The sequence below is a fragment of the Alexandromys fortis genome, unplaced genomic scaffold (assembly GCF_014885135.2).
Source record: "Alexandromys fortis isolate MF-2015 unplaced genomic scaffold, M_Fortis_MF-2015_v1.1 scaffold_7, whole genome shotgun sequence".
Lineage (NCBI taxonomy): Eukaryota > Metazoa > Chordata > Mammalia > Rodentia > Cricetidae > Alexandromys > Alexandromys fortis.
In genome coordinates, this window is record NW_026067920.1 from 24,493,917 (window position 1) to 24,514,032 (window position 20,116).

Genomic DNA, 20,116 nt, shown 5'->3' on the forward strand with positions numbered 1-20,116 from the left:
TGCTTGGACGATGGGGGCCAAATCTATCGGCATCATTCTTATCCTCTTCTCCTCTGGTCTGTGCACATCAGCGTCGTCATCTGTCCAACTATCACACATACAAAAGTCTGTAGAACTTTGGGGTCTGTGATGGCAGAGAGCCACTTGGAGTGCTTACAGCACCAGCCTACTAAATGCTAGCAGTGTCCAAGAAATAAGTACCAAAAGCCAGTGATGGTTTGATGAAAGCTCTTGATCAAGGAGTGCAAATTTGGCTTCTACTAGGGTTGCACCGAGTGCCCAGACCTTGGCAGGATATGTCTAGTCACTTATGCTTGGCATTTTTAGAAGCTTCTGGACTATAGCCAGGTCCTTCTGATGCTCAGGGATACCGTTCAGGTTTTATATTATCTATCTATCTATCTATCTATCTATCTATCTATCTATCTATCTATAACAATAGCATCGACCTGAAGAAGCTGATTATTAAGTTACTGCAGTTCTTTAAACCTCAGTACTAACAGCCATTCCTATAATAATTCCCCCCTCCAAATCAGGGTCCCAACTGTAGCGACAGAGAGGGTGCTGTACAGGTTGTCATGGTGTTTCTTGCAGTACCCCACATAGGCTTGGCTCCTTCTTGGGTCTAGTGTGAAGGCAACAGACTTGAGAAGTTCTCTGTCTAGTGGAAACTCAGTTTAACACATGCTGCAAAACACACCTACCCCCTTCCAGAATTCCTCCTGCCCAGGAGAAATAGCATCACACTTTTTCTGAGTCCATGGTGGAGACACCACGGTTCGGCTTGCTCCCTTCCGGTTTCCCTTCAAATGGGAGAACGTGCTTCCAGCAATTTCCAGAAGCAGGGGTTATATCCTTACCACCTCAGTATAAATTAAAACTCCTTACGTCTAACCACATTGCCTTTTCCCTTGTCATGTGTTTGCCCCTTCTACCGAGGGCCTAGAGAACACTTTTATTTACACGACAATTTTCCCCCTGGTTGTATAAATTCAGAAGGAAAAGAAGAGACTAAAGCTGAAAGGAACCATAACAATTATTCACTTTACAGACGGGACAAGAGGCCAGGAGATGAAGGAAGAGTCTATGCTCGCACGGTGTTCAGGAATATCATTGCCAAGCTGGAAAGTATGCGCTTTAACAGCTGAGCTGGAACTGGAATCCAAGTATTCCAGCTCTTGGGCAAAGGGATTCAAATGGCAGATTTTGTCCTGTTGACCTGCTGAATACAGAAGCCTTGGCTGCAGGAAAAAAATGAGCACCTCAGAAGAAATGAAGAAAAAGCAAAAGTTTTGTGTGGTGGTGCCGGCCCTAGTAGGAAGGATTACTCTGGGGTGTCTGTGACTGGGTTGGGTGCGCAGGCTACTTCCTAGAAGGGTTCTTGAATCTGCACCTCCAATGGTAGAAATAAACGTAAAAAGCGAGAATTGCTGAGAGATGGTTTTTAAAGTTAAAAGGGCATAAAAAAGAGCCACTCATCAAACCAAATTCATCACAAATGACTTAAATAGGTTTCACAGTCTGTCCCATTCTCTAGACAGGGTTTAAGAGAAACACCCACTAAATTTCAATTTCAAGCCTGCGTCACATCCTGCTAGGAATCCAAAGAGCCAATCGGATGCCTTGAATCCTGTTACAGAAGGTATTGTCCTGGAACACAGAGGTCCCCGGGAGATGGAGTGTCCTGCAGGGTGGACTGATGTGATGGCCGCAGCATTGGGCTGTGAGGATTGTTCCTTTTGCAGCCCCATTTTCGCTGTCTTTCCCCTATGCAGCCTGCATCTCCTCTTTGGACCAGGCCCCTGGCTGTGTCTGGAGACGCCCATAGGCGGCCTCGCCCTTACTTTCAGCTCTTCTGCCACGTCTTGCCTTGGCGAGGACGCGGGTGGACTCTGAATGTCTTAGGGTCCAATGGGACTGCCGCGATATCAGCATTTGCAAAAACAAAGCTCACTCTGGAATAGAAGAGGGCTGGCATTGGAAGGCAGAATCCCTGGGCTCTCCTCCAGTTGAGGAGAGACCTGTCTCTCTCCCACCCTGCTGTAATGGGCTCCATGACTTTCCCTCCTGGTAACGCAAGCAGGCAGCCCCTGTTGCCCTCTTTGGCCTCTGTCTTCTCTCCTCAGAGAGCCCGCTGAGAGGTGTGTGGAGATCTTTGGCCTTCCTTTGCGCTCTAGGAGTGGCAGCGGCTTGGTCCCTGCTTTAGAGCAACAAGTTCAGCCCATTGATTGCTTCCCCATACCTTGAAAATGCCCCTCCTCAGAGACCCGCCCAGAGCTCAGAACTCAGGAACACGCGCACCCACGTTCCCCTCACAGCCATCCCACTGTGTCGGCTGATCTGTGGTCACTCTGCCTCTTCTGGTTTTTCTGCCTCTCTCAGAGGTGTTTTCTTTCTCTCTTGACACTGATAGGCCAGGACAGCATTGGTGGGTCATTCTGTGAGCCTGCAGCTCAGGGCATTGTCTCTCCTCCTCGACACCATTCCAAGCCCGCCCCACCTTCTCAATTCCCATTCTCAAGCAACACGTGACAGTCACAACTGTAGAGGCTACCCCATACTCTTAGACTCTGTAATGGATTTAGAGTACTGGAATACATTATTCATGGCCATCAGGATGTGACCTAGAGTAGGGGGCTATGCTTTTGGCCTGGCAAAACCATATTTGTTTTAAGTTTATATTTCAGGGAAGAAAGTAACAGTGATTTTGATTTTGAATGGAAATTTAAGCTGTCACTGGGAGGCCTAGTTCCCTGGGTCATTTTATCTGTGCTCTAAGAGTAGAAGTCCCTCTGGCCTTTGCTCTGCAAGAATTGAGAAGGCAAATATTCATACCCCTGCCACCTGCATATCAAGACATTGGGTGTGTCCTACAGACCATCTCTGATGAAGAACTTAACCTTTCTTACCCTTAGCTGGCGAATTGCCTGCCTGGAGTGTAGATTAGAGGGAAAGACAAGTTAAAATGAAAATAATATTAGCTAATATTTATTGAGATTTTCCTACATTCTAGACTCAAGGAAAGGACCCCTGTGACTAGTGCTTTTGTTACGTTCTTGCATTCTTCTGGCTTTCTTGTGCACCAGCTACAACTATGTCTTCCCTTCGACTGGAGCCGAGAGAGACCTGACAACCTCCACTGCTACCACAGAATGACCCCTAAATCCTGTCTCTTCCTCTTTGTGTGTGCTCACATGTGTGGCTGTGCACACATCTGCATATGGAGGCCAGAGTTGATGCTGAGTGACTTCCTCAGTAGCTCTTGACCTTATCATTGTCCTGAAACAGACACTCCCACTGTACCTGGATTTGATAGCTCCTTTCGATCAGGCTGGTTGGCCCGTGAGTCCAGGAATCTTTCTCTCTCTGTTCCCCTGACTGTAAACTGGGATTTGCAAATCTGGTGTTGTAAATCCATCCTGCTCTACCCTATCTCTCTCTCTCTCTCTCTCTCTCTCTCTCTCTCTCTCTCATCATCTATCTATCTATCCATCTTCTATCTATGTATCTATGTATCTATCTATGTATCTATCTATGTATCTATCTATGCATCTATGTATCTATGTATCTATCTATGTATCTATCTATGTATCTATCTATGCATCTATGTATCTATGTATCTATCTATGTATCTATGTATCTATCTATGTATCTATCTATGTATCTATCTATGTATCTATGTATCTATCTATCTATGTATCTATCTATCTATCTATCTATCTATCTATCATCTATCTATCTATCCCTATCTCTCCAGCTCCACGAACCCTCCACTTTTAAACTTCTCACCTCTCCCTCTGCATGTGGCTCTTAGTATCGATCTCATTCAAGAGTCCTGTTCGCATTTGTAACACTAAGTCTTGTGTATCCTATTTAAAAAAAAATCAGCACCAGTGCTAATTAGAGTTAAAATGTCCTTGCTTTGAAGGCTTGGTTCTGTTGGTGGTTGATCAAGGCCAGCCGGTTTCTTCCTGCCACTCTGAGAGGGCCACTTGGATTTGGTTTTATGAAGCTTATCTAAGAATTCACTCATGAATCTTCTCCATCTGCAGCAGGGCTCATCCATTTGTTCAATCAGCAAATATTTATGGCATCCCTGCTATAGGCAGCTGACTGGGTAAAGTGCTGGGCAAGGGACGCAAAGAGGTAAAAGGCACAGTCATTGCCCACCAGAAATTGCCACCAGTGGAGAATTAAATTAATTAGAATCCCACTAAATAACTGGTCTCGGCTAAGCTGATGTGGTGAGAACAGTGGGCCTTTTAAAATGCTAATATATAATTCACTTTGCCCATGTAGACAGCAGTTCCAGGGGAGGGGTGTTAGCACTGTGGGGTGAACGAGAACGCCATTCTTTATGTAGCATCATTGGCATGCAAACTTACAAACTATTTTTCAAAGGACAGAGATGGGTCTATCTTGGAGGTTCCTCATATGTTTGGCTCAGTCTTGCTTATAAATGCTAACACCATATGCTTTAGAACGAGCATAGTATGGGGACATAGTCTTTGTCCTGCTATCGAAGGTAAGTGACTTGTGCCAGGGTAAAGCCTGGGTATTTTACCCCTCCAGGCTGAGCTGGAATGTCCTGCTAATTCTTTCTAGGGGAATGTGACTAAGAAGCCTGGAGTTCTCCCATGTCCAGAATTACAATACCTCTTAGAATAGCAACACATAGATGGGGCTTTTCTAATCTTTCCGGTATGCCAGGTGGGGTCCCAGTCACTAGAGGAACCATTCGGAGGTACAAGACCCTCCTCAGAGTTAGTCAGTCTTATCTGGTGCATAAGATTGTAGGAATAAGAACACGTAATGTTGGGTCTGATGTGATTATTCCATAAACGGGTTGAAAACTGGAGGAATGCTGGGGAAGGGCATCACTTTCTGGGATCTGCAGAGACGATGAGTTGTGATGGCTCTCAAAAACAGGTTAGAGTTTTGGTGAAAAGTCGAAATGACAAGCTCAGTCCAGCCCAAGGAAGCACTGCTCTGATGGTGATGGCCCAACCAGTGTGCTGGAAGAGGCTCCTCTGTGAAAACGTGGGAACATAATGTTGAAAGCTGATTCAGAACCATATGTTAGAGGCCTTTTAATGGTGAGCTAATGGACTTGTATTTTTGTTTTATATACCTTAAAAACGTATATGGTCAGTAAATGCCTATCCAGAGCCATGTTCACAGGCAGTTTAAGGGATGTCATAGCAGGATGTCAAACGGACTGAAGGGGATTCAGAGGGAGTTAAGTTGGTCACAAGTGACCAACGGGAAGCCAGTTCTATAAGACTGTCCAGCACTCTGACTCTGCCATGGGGACAGCACTTGGGTCACTGTCGTCTCTGCTAATGAGCACCCTCTACAGTCCATCTAAATTTCCTATTTTTGCTTGTCTAGGTTTATCTCAGGCTGTCTTAGAAACCATCCGAAGGCCTACCTTACAGATTGACCATTATGAGAAGCTTATAATAAGAAGAGCTTAGAGATACAAACATTGGGACCCAGACAAGCCAGCCAGTTCCTATTTTTACACATAGAAGGTACCATTTCTCACCAAGCATTTAACCCTTTAGCATCGAGCCTGGAACAAAAATGACAAACCCAACCAGAAGAACACAAAGTTGAAGGACTTTTGTAGGTCCGCAAACCCAAAGAATTGTGAAGGGGGAGATTTAAAAATGATCCAACAGAATTTAAGCATCAAATCAAAATAGTCTCAAACTTGTGAAAGTTTGTAAAAGTTGTGTTATGATGATTTCTCTTAGCAACACATGTCAATATAAGTCATGTTCCACAATTTTACCTTACTGCCATTTGGTATGTCATTAAATGAGTTTCCCAAGGATTGCATGGATTAGGGATAAACAAATGTACAGGCAATCAGAGAAGAATTCTAAGAACAGGCTGGGGCTTTGCTCTCTGGGAGGTGATGTTTCAAAAATAGAGACTTTGGATTTTTGCTTTGCAGTCATGCGTTATATCACGGTATCCTTCCATACCTCCCCCCCCCCCCCCCCCCCCCCCCCCCCCCCCCCCGCCTACTACTGCCCGTCTTAGATGCTGGCCTGCTCTGCAACTGTCCAGCATCGTAAGTCAGAGTATTTCAGACACCCAAAGGATTTGCGTTTGAGACTGGGTGGCAAACTGCCTCTTTCACGCTAGACTTTCTCTAAGAGTACAGAACTGAATTCTGTGCCTTATCTGTGTCCTCATCCTTCAGCTGGTGAAAAGCAAGGATGCAACAGTTAGTCAAAAGAGCGGGGATTATCCCATAGATACAAACATGCATTGCTATTGCCAGGATGGCCTCAATCTCCCCTCTCACTGGAGTACAGTAAAGAGCAAGCAAAAATAATAAGTATCTCTATGGACCTTGATGGGGAAGTAGGGTCTCTGAGATGAAGTCTTGTGAGAAGATAGAGCCCCCTTGTACACTAAAACACCCCTTTTCTGGGTTAGTGCAGGGCTCAGCCCACATCTTAGTCATGTTACAGTCACTCAAGGGCACATGTACTTGAGTTAGCAAGCTCATATGTGAATACCAGGGACCTGTTTGCGTACGTTGCCTTTTCTTTTTTCCCAGTGAGTGCGCGTGTTGGTTTATGTGTAGGAAGAGGGCACATTTCCATGGTTGCACAAAACATTCCTTATGGATGTCTTCTTTGCAACACATACTTATTCATATTGTGTCTTCCCTTTCTGAACAGAAAGACATGCCTTGCCTGAGATGACTGTCATGATCTTGGTAACATTTGGGGCCTTGGTCTTTGATGGTCATTATTCTCTTGTTTTTAGGGTCTTCCTCTTAGAGACTGTATGGCCCCTAGGAATCCACCCTTCTTCTCCAAGCGGTAAGGGTCACAGCAAGTCAGCCAGGCTGAAAGTCAGCTGGTGCTCTCCGAGCCCGAGGAGGCTTTGCATCTACAGGGCAGCTGTGGACGGGCGAGAGCAGAGTAAACCTATCCCCTCTCCTACTGGAGATCGCATTGAATTCAGACCCAAGGGGCCTCCCTGTTGCAAATGGAGAGGTAATCAAGTCACCAGACTGAGTCCTGTGAGGGGAGAGGGCTTAGCTTTTCATATCCAGTGTGTGACTTAGAGAACAGAGGGTAAAGGTCAGAAAGACATAGGAAGCCTTGAAGAAAATAGAAGCAAACTGGCAGGTGTCAGCTGGACTGCAACTAGGTATCCTGGATCAACAGAAAACATTTCCGAGTTCACATGAGCTTTAAAACACTCCAAAGAATCCTACAACGTCCTCATTGGTGTCCCAGAAGAACAGGGTCACCAGCTGCCTGGTGAGTGCTGGCATGTGCGTCCCTTCTTCTACAGTTCTTACTGCTTGTAAAGCCATTGTTGGTGTGGGAAAGTCTCACCCGCAGAGACTTGGAGAGAGACGTCTGGGCAGGAGGTCTCAAGGGGCAGGAGCATTCAGCGGATGATGACATTTGGTTGTTAACCAACACAGCCAAGAACAGCACCCAGTACTTAGAGGAAGGTGGCCGAGGAAACCAGTCCCCAGAAGCTGCTGTTCCCTCAAGAGATGATGGTCCCATTTCACCCGGCTAGCTTGGAACCCTCCTCCTGCTGCAGCCCTCTGTGTTGACTTGGGTCTCTCAGGCATATTGCTACAGAGAGCTTGGAAAATCTGAAGCAGGGGAGCCAACTCAAGATGTCCTTTCAGGAATGCGGGCACCTCCTGTTGAATGGATGGGCACCTCCTCCTGTTCAAAGGCCACAGTGTGCATGTGTGTGCATGTGCGTGTTAGGCCTGTCCCAGGTTAAGTGTCTGCCCTTTCACTACTGCATGGTTACATTAGGCCTGACCATGTGGAGGGGGCTCCCCTAACACGGCTCACTCTCTTTTCTCACCCTCTTTTGGAACCAAGCGGAGAGAACTCTAGCATGGGCACCTCTTTTTTTTTTTTTTTTTTTTCCTGTGGGCCAAGCTTACAGTTTTCAAAGTGCTATGACAGGATGGTTGCAAAAATAAAAAGCTAGTGAAGGCTTAGTCACAATATTTCTATAGCTGGCAATCAAAAGATCATATTGCATGCAACTGGCAAAATCATCCTAGGGAAATTATGCATTTTCCAGAATACCTTATTCCCTTCTGTGTATTAAACATTACTTTAATATTCTGGTGACAATGTTTTATAATTAATCTAAATGTAAGGGAATGAGCACACTGGAGATTGCGTCTTCATGTGAAGAGGTGAAAGAAACCGTGTTCCATGGCAGCCCGGATTACTGACTGTTTTCGCTTAAAATCAAGCACGGAGGACTCAGAGGGCTCGTAGCCCACCACACCCTCCACAAGGGCAAACGTTCTGTGCACTTCAGGGCTAAACCCCTTTCACTCGCGAAAGTGTTAATGTGAACACGGAAGAAGAGCGTTTTAAGAATTGCATGAGTCCATAGACTTATATTGAACTCATGAGGGGGGAATCTAGCCCCTGAGAGATAAAACTAGAGAGCTGAGCCGTAAACCAGTATGATAGCATCCTTATTATAAGATGCAAATTGAGGGACCCAATTCACTGAAACACATGTTACTGGTATTTAATTTTGCTTGTGGGAATATATCAGAAGTTGGCCTATGCCTTATGCACAATGTACTTAAAACGAGGGCGAGTAACTTTAGCTATAAAAAGAAGCGACAAAGAAGCAACGGGGCAAGTCAGAATGGAGAGATAATTGCAAGGATCTAATTTAAGTGTCACTGTACACAGCTTGCTTTCCTGGCTTGGGCTTCGAGGCGCAACGTCGGTGCAAGTGAAGGCAAGGGAGGCTAGCTCTGGCTGGAGAGGCTGGTTTCCTGAGATCAAGCAGGGGTCTGGCCAGCTCCCAGAGAGGAAGCCCCTCTGGGTGGGGCTGCGAGCAGTAGGCCCACACCCAGTGGCCATCACAGGAACTTCACTCCAGCTCCTTCACTGGTGGGCCTGTGGTTTCTAGAAGAGAAGATACACTTCCTCATGAGAAAGAGGTCAGTTCCTCTTTCCTGAGTGGCACAAACAGGCTGTGGGACCCTTGGACTTCCTGCCACTGTCCACCCCAGCAGGTGAGTTATGCTTTCCTTTCAGGCCAACAACACTGAGGCATCAGGCCCTGTGTTTCGCCTAGGGGTTGACTCTGTGCTCTCAGCAAGACATGTCCTCGCTCTCACCTTCTCTCAGAAGCCTTCCTCAGCTGGGAGCATGTGCTGCCTGAGCCTCCAAGTGTGACCATGGAGCCATGGCCACTGAACATCCCTGGAGAGCCACTCTAAACGCACAGACAGTAGCCTTGCCTCTAGGCAACCAAGTCAGGCTCTCTGTTTTGACAAAAGCCCTGAAAGTCTGATGTGTGGCTAGCTGAGGATAGCAAAGGCCTACCGAAAGTGTCATTTGTTCTGACAGTGATATTGGCTTAGTGTAAGAAGGTAAGGCTGTGTCCCCTCCTAACTCATCCCAGAAGCAAACCCCACCTCCTTGAGAGTGGGTGTTAGAGAAAGGCACGGAAATGAACAGAATAGGGCTCCCCAGGCCGCCCTAGACCTCTAGCAGGCTGAGGTTTCATGGCAGCTGGGACTAACTCGTCCTCCCCACACCTGCCACCACCTGAAGCTCCTCTAATAAGGTGAGAATGCCTTTGTGACACAATTAGGAGAGAAAGTCTCACACAACAAAGGCCAGGAGCGTGGTAACGCTCAGGTGTGAACGAGTTAAAGGATAACCTGCCAATCAATCAGATCTCAAGGAGGCCCATCTGGTGCTTGTGTGGGGGCAGAACAAACATCCTCTCTGCTGAGGGAGGGCGCAGACAGGGGAGTTGCTCAGAGGGTTGGCGCATGAAGTTGGAGCACAAAGTTGGAAGACTTTGTTCATTGGCCTTGTGGGCCCAGTTTACCTCACGTTGGGCAGAGGAGGGGACACATCCAAAGGTTTAGTCTCCCAGCTAAGGAGGCTGAGGAGCAGGCGCCTCAGCTTTGTCTTGTCTGGTGCAGGTATTTGTTGAGGTTCTTCAGCCCAGGTGACTTGCTCCATAGGGTGAGTCTCCTGCTTCACAAACTCCAGCTTTACAATGCAAAGTCCCCTCTCTCTACACGGCCCAACCCAAACTCTTGTGATGTTTCCTACAGCAAGCCCAGAGTCATGAACATAATTCCTGAGTGGCGAATCAGCCCTATACAGATGCCCAAGTAGAAGTGGCCCTCAGAAGGACTGCCACAAACCTCCATGGGATAGTTTCATCTCTCCAGGATGGATTTTACTCCTGTGTACACCTCAACAGCCACAGGTACCCAGGACTCTGGAGAAACTTGCTTCCCCATCTCTTCCATTAACAAAAGAAAAAAAGAGTGTTTTTTTTTTCCTTTTTTTCTTTTCTTTCTTGAGGCTCTTAAAGTTCAGCTTACCCCTTCAGATTGATCTAATGTTCACAGATGGGCCAGGGCCTGAGGATGGGTGGCGTGGGATTTCTAATTAGCGTGTTCCAGTGTACGCATTCAAATGTGTTTTTACCACAGTTCAGATTCAGACTGACTTCACTCTCCCACTTGGTCATTGAGAAGTCATCCCCAGATGCTTCCTGGGGAATGGAGAGCCCACGGTGTCTTTCTGTGTTAGGCCGTCACTCTACTTGGCCTTGACTTTGTCATGTGAGACTCAAAGGAACAATATGAGACAATTTGTGATGCCAGTTTGTAAAATCCCCCAAGCAGCAGCCGTCCAGTGTGGCTGAAGCAGCCCCTGGGTTTTGGAGGAGAAGTGGGTAAGTCCATAGGTTGCCGCCGCTCTCTTTCCAGTCCTGCTGCAAGTTTCCATGTGCGTGCAGTGCCAGCCCATGAGGCATTTTCTCTCCTTGGGCGTTCATCACAGCACTGTGGAACCTGCCAGAAGCAGAGCAGCTGCTGTGCCACAGGCTCACTGACTGGAAACTGAGACCTGACACGGTCGGGGGCCCTCCTGAGGTTATAACAGGGTGCCATGGTTTGAGGGCTCTCCTGAGGTTATAACAGGGTGCCATGGTTTGAGGGCTCTCCTGAGGTTATAGATGGCAGCAGGTTGAACCTGAACCCAAGGCAGATGTTCCAGATGTTCCAGAGTGGCCTGAAGATGGCACAGGGTAAGGTCTGCGGACCACTGGTTTTCTCCGACAAGTTTGGGCTTCTTTCTTGTTTTTTTTTTTTTTTTTTTTTTTTTTTTTTTTTTTTTTTTTTTTTTTTTTTTTTTTTTTTTTTTTTTCCAGGTGTCACATCTGAGGCCCTTGCCAGCATCTCCTCAACACTGGCCTGTGGCTTTGTGGGCTTTCTTCATCTTGGGTTGGTTCTAGTTCAGGAGAAATGATTCCCCAAGATGCAGTCTGTCATCAATACCAGCTAAGATGGCCATTAAACACGAATACACAGCCAAACAAATGAGTAAAGCCAGAGAGGCACATAGGCGTCGGCGAGGACCCCAGGGAGCTGGAAGCTGTGTTGTGGATGGGAATATGAAGAAGAAGAGCCGCTGTGGGATTGTGGGATATCGGTTGGCAGTCCCTCAGAAAGTGAACCAGGCCACGTGATCCGGAAGCGTCACTCCTGGGAGAATCCTCCGAAGACCTGAAAGCAGAGGCTGCAGCAGGTGTCTGCAGCATCAACAAATGCAGGCTGAACAAACCTTGGGACCAGATGCCCCCCGAAGTGATATTCAGCCACTGGAAGAAATGAAATATTGACACATGCCACAACGGAGACAGACCTTAAAGACATCACGCTGAGTGAAAGAAGCCAGATAGAGATTCTCAGGCTTGGAAACCTCACAGGCACAGAGGAGACAGCAGCAGTAGCGGACGCAATGGGCAGGAGTGACTGTTTAATGGGTACAGAATTTACAGGGAGACAATGGAAACATTCTGGAAATGGTTCAAGTAATAAATGTTACAATATATATGCTTTACCGCAATTAAAAATTGATTAAAAAATCAAGCCAACAGGCCCGACTAGAAAACAACCACAACGCCAGTGCCGCAGCAGAAAGACGTGGAGGCAGACACTGGAAGAGCCAGGGTGAAGGGTGGGTGTTGTGGAAGGGACGGTGGCAGCAATTAAGAGAAGGAAGGTGAGAAGGGAAAGGGTGGCTCTCGAGCTGGTGCAGAAAGCCCAGGGATCTGTCCCTCAGGGACATGGCCCTCTGCCACCACCCTACCCCAATCAGGCAGACAAGGGCTGGCTGCTTTTGCTCCATGGCAGGGTGCCTGGAGTCTGGGGCAAGATCATCTCCCTGGGGCAGGAGAAGTGTCCATTTCCAGTTTATTTATGTGTTTTATCCCCAGAGTGGGATAAACGACTGTGAAACTGACCTGATATTTATGTCCACTTTAAGGCCCGGGCTTGATATGAGAGCTTTCCCAGTGAACTGCGCCCTCAGAGCCATTTGCTTTAGCGGAGGGAGACTAGGGGGGTGCATCCTCCTGATTACGTCCTCACGTCTGAATAGTTTCTGAGCCCTCTCAAAGTGCAAGAAATGTAACCTCTCAACGTTACAGGAAGGGGAAAATGATTCCAGTCCCCCTAAGTCCTTCATGTTGATCTGCCTGCCCCGCTTTGCATGTCTGTTGAGTCCATTCTCTCTTCCTGCACCATACAGAGAAAGTGGTGCAGTTACACGCAGTCCTCACGTGCAAGTCTGTCTGGTCCTGAAGGTCAAAGTGTTAGACGGCTTGGAGGGGTAAGGTGTAGGCAGGGAAACAGCGGGGCAGCTGCCTGGAGTGTATCAGGATCTGGAACCAGAGGGCCAAGAGTGAAGAACCATCAGACACTCAAATCGCACATGGAGGCCAGCTCCTAGGAGGTGCGCTCCCAGCACCGTGTGCTGTGACCAGGCAGAATAACGCTTGCTCAGGGATCAGGCCGGTGAATAGAATTCATTTTAGCCAAATGATTTTCTTTTCCGGTTCCTGAGAAATGACCTGGACAAATTGTCCCTCGTGATCTAAAAAAAACAAAAAACAAAAAACAAACACTTAAGCTGGTGGAGGCTGAGCCCAAGGGCAAGGGAGTTTAAGTGAGAGAAGAAGCTAACTCTGCCAAGTGACTTAACGAATCTGGGTGTTTTCTGCAAAATCTTAGGCACGCCCGGGAGGAGGATGAGGAGTGAGGGCTGGCTGTAACAAGAGAGAGGAGTCCTGGCTTTGCAAAGGTTCAGAACCGCGTTGAGGGGACTTTATCTTCTCATTGCCACCACGCCTCCTAGCTGTCGCCAACGCCCACATCTTTTTGTGTGTAAACGGAGACCCCAAACAGTCTGATACTTTGTCAGGGCTGCGGAGCTGGGTAGAAGGAGCCAGAGATGGTGACCCAGGTGTTACGACAGGCTGCGAAGCTCCTTGGTACTTTCTAGTGTGCTTGCCCTTGGGTTTGGCCCCATTCTAGATTCTGGGCGAGGGGAGTATGTTGGGTGAACTGGGGGTGAGTGGAGGGTGGAGGTGGTTGTTGAAAAAGCTAGTGTGCTCAGTGTGGGGCTGGTCCCAATCTGCTATCGGAGGAGGGGACAGAATCAAGGCCAGTCTTTTCTGCAAAGGAGGAATTCCAAATGTCGGGGGGATCACAGTTCTGGCTCACAGAATGTCTATTTAGATGTGAAAGCTGTTAGAGCTGGGATAGGGGGAGGGTGGCCATGTGACCCTCCCAGGTAGATACCACAAGGGCCAAGCTCGAGGGGTAGGTGTGGCAAGCCAGGGGAGGAGCTGCTGAGGCCAGTCGGGCAGGTCAGCTTCCAAACAGGGATCCCTGGGTTCTGCTCTAAGTTTTTTGAATTCTTTATCTTCTTTGGGCCTCAGTTTTCGTAACTGTAAATTGAGTAGAGGAATCCCAAGTTTACTTCTGACGAAGACTCTCTCTGTTTTTTCTTGGAAGGAGGAACCCAGAAAGAACAATTTGAAGACCATTACTCCATGAAAGGCAGGTAGGAAGCCTAGACATAGCCATAGGAGGAGACAGAATTCTTGCAAGAAGACGGAGCCATGTGCAAGATGAGGAGCAAGTGCTAGGCCAGGCTGGTTGAGAAAGGAAGGCGCCTGCTGTAAACACCAGGGGAATTCAGGCAGGAGGATTTGCCTAAGGATCAGCTGCAAGAGGATGCTGACTCTAAGCCGGGTCTCCTCCGCACAGCCAGGAGTGGAATGCCTTGGATTTTTTATATTTTTTTTATTTTTTACTTTTTTATTTTTTTAAGGGAAATAAATTCAATCGGGTCTTTCATCTTGTTTAGAAATCATAAATTTAACATGTATTGGGGTTAGCAGAGCAGTTCAGGGGCTGTTTGGGGGCATGGGTTCATTAGGCAGAGAGTATTTATGAGGCAGGGTGTAAAGGACACCATTCAACACCGCCTGGCCCAGGGCTGTTCTGGCTGCAGCTTCGGGTGATCCTCAGGAGCTTTGGAGTTTCGTCTGTTGAAATATGGTTTAGAAACCAAAAGCTAAATGCCTCTGAAAGCATTTCCCTCCCGCTTTAGCCTGCTAAATTTCTAACGCTTGGGAATCGTGACATAAGTGAGTTTACACACATACACCCAGTGCCTCCCATATCCAGGGATCTACAAGATTCAGGGGCGATGAGGAAAATAAAATGGAGGCTGCTGGGATCAAGGGTGACTCAGACATTTCTGAACGATGACAAGAGGTGGGAATTTCTCTTCTTAGATTAGAAGGCACAGCAGCGCACATCTGCATCTGGAGCTCCAAGTGTCTTTATTTGGGGATATTTGATCTTGGTTTTTGGAAGCCTCTTCATAGTCGATGAGTCCAGTTCCATCCTAATCAACTATAATACACCTGTCCCAGTGTGAAAAGTTAAAAAAAAACAAAAAAACAAAAGACCGTGGAATGTGGTCTGGTTTAGACAACCCATAATGCTATAGTCAATGCAAAGACTCATGATGGGTCAAAGTGCTGAGAATAAGTCTCAAAGTACTCAGCCTTTATCACACCCTCCTGTCCCCACAAAAGCTAAAGGAACATCGCAGAAGAGCAAGCCAAAAGAATGGACGAGCTAGAGGATGGAAAGGAGAGCTATGAAATGTTATCTTCTAGACAGGACAGCTGTTGTACCAGTTGTTCGTATCAGTCTGTGCAAGACCTGCGTTAGAGCAAGTCAGCCAGAACTTCAGCATTGATGAGAGAGAAACACAGTAGATCCGTGGTTCTCAACCTGTGGGTCGCAACTCTCTGGACAAACCTCTACCTCCAAAAATATTTACATTATGATTCACAACAGTAGCAAAATTACAGTTAGGAAGTAGCAATAAAAATAATTTTGTGGTTGGGGGTGAGCACAACATGAGGAGCTGTGTTACAGGACTGCAGCCTTAGCAAGGCTGAGAAGCACAGCTCTAGCTCCTGTGGGTTGAAGAGCTAATGTTAGGTCAGTAGCCGCTAGGGGAAGAAGACTCGTTCTTCTTTGGGGGTTTGGCCAATGGTATGTTGCTCATACCCCAGTGGATTGCTGCACACCCAAGCACTACAGGAAGTACTAAGTGGACTTCGTGGATTATTAGAAGAAAAAGAAGAGAAGGAAAAAAAGTGGGGAGGGAGATGAAGTTTGGAGGTGGGTATGTGGGAAGGTCCAGGAGAAGTTGGAGGGGGAAATGATGGATGATGGATATTGGTGCAGGAGAATTGTCTGTATTCTGTCTATCATGTTTCAAATAAATGCTGATTGGCCAGGCAGGAAATGTGGGCGGGAAAACCAGACAGGAAGTAGAAATGATGTAATGAGAACAGAAGAATTCTGGGAAGGAAGTTGATTCCTCCCACTCCTGCCCAGACCACCAAAGAAGCAGGATGTGATCTGCCCAACTGAAAAAAGATACTGAGCCACATGACTAACATAGATCAGAAAATGGGTTAATCAAGTTGTGAGAGTTAGCAAGTGAGAAGCTAATCAATGGGCCAATCAGCTTTATAACTTATAGAGATCTATGTGTGATTTTCTTTGGGGATAAACAATTGTGGGGAACTGGGCAGGACAGAAAACCCCAACAATAAACAGGCCCCCCCACATGTTACAGGATATGATCAAATTCACACACTTTGAAAATTCTCAAAGGATTAAAAACAAAGAAGGAGAAATGCCAGCTCACTGGACACTTGGCAAAGGAAAAGGACATGCTCACTATGGAAACATTTGACATGTGTATTTCATTTGTTCCTCTAAGTCATGTGGTGTTATTGCCATTTCTTCAGATAAAGACATTGAGGCTCATACTAATTAATGCTTTTGATACAGGTCATGGAGTTAGTGAGAGGTGAGGTCGTGTCTTTCTAGTTGGAAGATCTATGTTTGCGTTCATTTATTTACTCATTCATCCATTCCACACACGAATTGAACACTACACATTGAACCTACCACCTCCATGTTGGTCACACAGTATACGCCAAATCACACAAACACTACAGAGCAAAGTATAACATAATTTGTAATAAGAGTCTGCTTTAAGGAAGGCGTGAACTAAAGGAGGAAGAGCTGTGACAGCTAGAGGGGCATGGCATGATGTTTGGGGAGGATTCTTAGCTGGTCTCAGAGCACAGAGTCTACAGAAGTGGGGGTGGGGAAGAGGTAGCAGACTGTAGTGTCCTCAGGGCATGGTGACGGTTGGATGTGAATGGGAAGGGTCCTTTAACTTTGTAAAGTCACATGCTTTGGGGTTGAAATATGTCAATCTTTCAACCCACAAATATTGGTCAGGGTGGGAGGAGCATCAGTGATCTCGATCCCACGTTCTTGCACCTTAAGAGTGGCCACCTCTGAGCTCAGTAAAGAGACCATAAGCTCACTGCTGGTGATGCTCAGATGCTTCCTAAAGCAATACCTCCACCTCCACTCTCCTGCCGTTTCACCCACACAGGTGGGGCTTAAGAGATGTCACAAAAGGAGACCTTTGAGAATGGTACTCAACTTCATATGGAAAAGCAAAAAACCCAAGATAGCCAAAACAACTCTGTACAATAAAAGAACTTCTGGAGGCATCACAATCCCTGACTTCAAACTTTATTACAGAGCTACAGTACTGAAAGCAACCTGGTATTGGCAAAAGAACAGACAGGAGGACCAATGGAACTGAAGAGAAGACACACACCTTAGAGCACCTGATTTTTGACAAAGAAGCAAAAAATATCAAATGGAAAAAAGGAAGCATATTTAACAAATGGTGCTGGCATAACTGGATATCAACATGTAGAAGAATGAAAACAGACCCATATCTATCACCATGCACAAAACTCAAGTCCAAATGGATCAAAGACCTCAACATAAAGCCAGCCACACTGAACCTTATAGAAGAGAAAGTGGGAAGTACACTTGAACACATTGGCACAGGAGACCACTTCCTAAATAAAACCCCAGCAGCACAGACACTGAAGGAAACAATTAATAAATGGGACCTCCTGAAACTCAAAAGTTTCTGTAAAGGCCACCGTCAACAAGACAAAACGACAGCCTACAGAATGGAAAAAGATCTTCACTAACCCCACATCAGACAGAGGTCTGATCTCCAAAATATACAAAGAACTCAAGAAATTGGTCATCAAAAGAACACATAATCCAATTAAAAATGGAGTACAGACCTAAACAGAGAACTCTCAACAGAGGAATCTAAGATGGCTGAAAGACACTTAAGGAAATGTTCAACATCCTTAGTCATTAGTCATCAGAGAAATGCAAATCAAAACTACTCTGAGATTCCATCTTATACCTGTAAGAATGGCCAAGATCAAAAACACTGATGACAACTTATGCTGGAGAGGTTGTGGGGAAAAGGGAACACTTTTGCATTGCTGGTGGGAATGCAAGCTGGTACAGCCCCTTTGGATGTCAGTGTGGCGATTTCTCAGAAAATTAGGAAACAACCTTCCTCAAGACCCAGTAATACCACTTTTGGGTATATATCCAAAGGATGCTCAATCATGCCACAAGGGCATGTCCTCAGCTATGTTCATAGCAGCTTTGTTTGTCATAGCTAGAAGCTGAAAACAACCTAAGTGCCACTTGAACGAAGAATGGGTAAGGAAAATATGGAACATTTACACAATGGAGTACTACACAGTAAAAAAAATGATATCTTGAATTTTGCAGGAAAATGGATGGAGCTAGAAAACATTATTTTGAGTGAGGTAACCCAGCCTCCATGATTATCACATGTACTCACTCATAGGTGACTTTTAAACATAAAGCAAAGAAAGCCAGCCTACAAACCACAATCCCAGAGAATTTAGACAACAATGCAGACACTTACATAGATCTAATTTACATGGGAAGTAGGAAAAGGCAAGATCTCCTGAGTAAATTGGGAGCATGGGGACCTTGGGGAGGGTTGAAGTGGGGGAGAGGAGAGGCAGGGAGGGGAGCAGAGAAAAATGTAGAGCTCAATAAAAATCAATAAAAAAATTTTAAAAAAGCATTTGTTCAAAAGACTCCTTTCTAGGAGCCAAGCCTTTTTTGTCCCTGGAGAAAACTAACACACTGGTAGGTGGGTGCTTGCTTGAAGCACTTTCCTCCGTAGCACAGGTGACCAGGTATTTAACTCAGTTTCTCAGAAGCTGCAATGAACTTGAAGAGATTCTGGGGAGGCCAGAATCCATGGCCCTCCTTCCTCTGCCTTGGTCCAGCAGTGTGTGGGCTTGAGGGATGCCTGGGGCTTTGATGGTGGTTGGGATTTGGAGCTGTGAAGTCCCAGAAGAACGTGGTGTATCATGGTGGTGTGCCACACCGTAGCCTCAGGGGTAGCAGACTGGAGCTCCCTAGGAGGATTCTACGCCACTACCCTGTCTTTTGTCACCAGCAGTGACGAATGGGAATGTTCCTCCAGAGACTTGCATGGGTGTCCAGGCTAATCTCTTGGGGCCCATTAATTCGGTTGCCTGGGACTCCAGTGACCAATTCACGTGTGGTGGGCTGAGCTCTACATGAGAAAGGAACGCCAGGCCCGAGTATATATCAGCATCTCTTCTTCAGGCTTCTCCAGCTCTGCTTCTTCCTCATTTACCATATGGCCTGTTGCACTTGATGGTCTCCAAGCTCCTCCCACTCAGGTGACCAGAAGCCTAAACTGTAAATTCTGTCCTCATGGGGAAAAGGAGAAGTGTGGTGTTCCAGAGACTCTGATAGCTGACCTAACCTGTCCTCATCTTGGTCCTCTGTGTGAGGATGCCCATGGTTCCCTTGTCCTGGTGACAAGGTCCCTGTTGTTTTGTATAAAATAACCCCTGGTTGGTGCTGTCTATGAAACTGCTGTCAATCTTTGGGGACTGGCCAAGCTGGTCTGCATCGGACGGAGAGGTATCCTAGGCCAATTGGGACGTGGTGGGCACCCTAAGGATGATTCACCCTGAGATAGTGGCAAACTGCTGCTCAACCAGAACAAATGAAGGTATAGGTGAGAATCTAAAGTATCTAGAAAGTTCTGATGTCTTTGGCTAATTATCCTGTTTCCCCAGAAGTCTGTTAGTAAATGACTGAAGTCTGAATGATGAAATGCTTTCTTCCCTCAGCCCTGGTCTTCTGTGACTTCCTGTCCCAGGGGCTGGTGTGAAGCCTGTCTAACTTCACACCACATAGGCCCCCAAACCAAAATCTTCTTCCCTGGCATCCTGCTCTATCATTCTCCTGCCCTAGGTGCTGCAGATGGAGCCAAGGGGGCAGGCTTTGCCAGGGTCCTGCAGACCCTCCCAACCCTTCCCCTCGCTAGAACAAGGAGCCTCTCCCAGGCCTCTGCTCTGACTGGGCTGCCACATGAAGAAAGCTGAACCACAGCAATGATAGGAGCTTTAGCAGGTGGGCCAGGCAGTTCTGAGCCTGGGAGTCTAAGGCCCCTGGTTTAGATGACCTATCTAGAAGGTTCCTGGGTGGCTCTGGTGTTGGGAAAAGCTCATTGCCAATGCTGCTTGTCAGGGACATGTGGTCACCTCTTACTGATTCCTGTGGGGCTTTGAATGCTACCCTTTCTGCTGAGCATCTTTTGAGCTGATGGACTGTGTGAACAGTGCTTCAGGTCTGCTCCCTGGGTCTCATTCTCCTTTATCTCCACCTCTGCCGATGAGGGGATCTCTGTGTCCTCTGAGTGGATACGGGAGAGAACTGACTCCCTCAAGCCGACCTGTG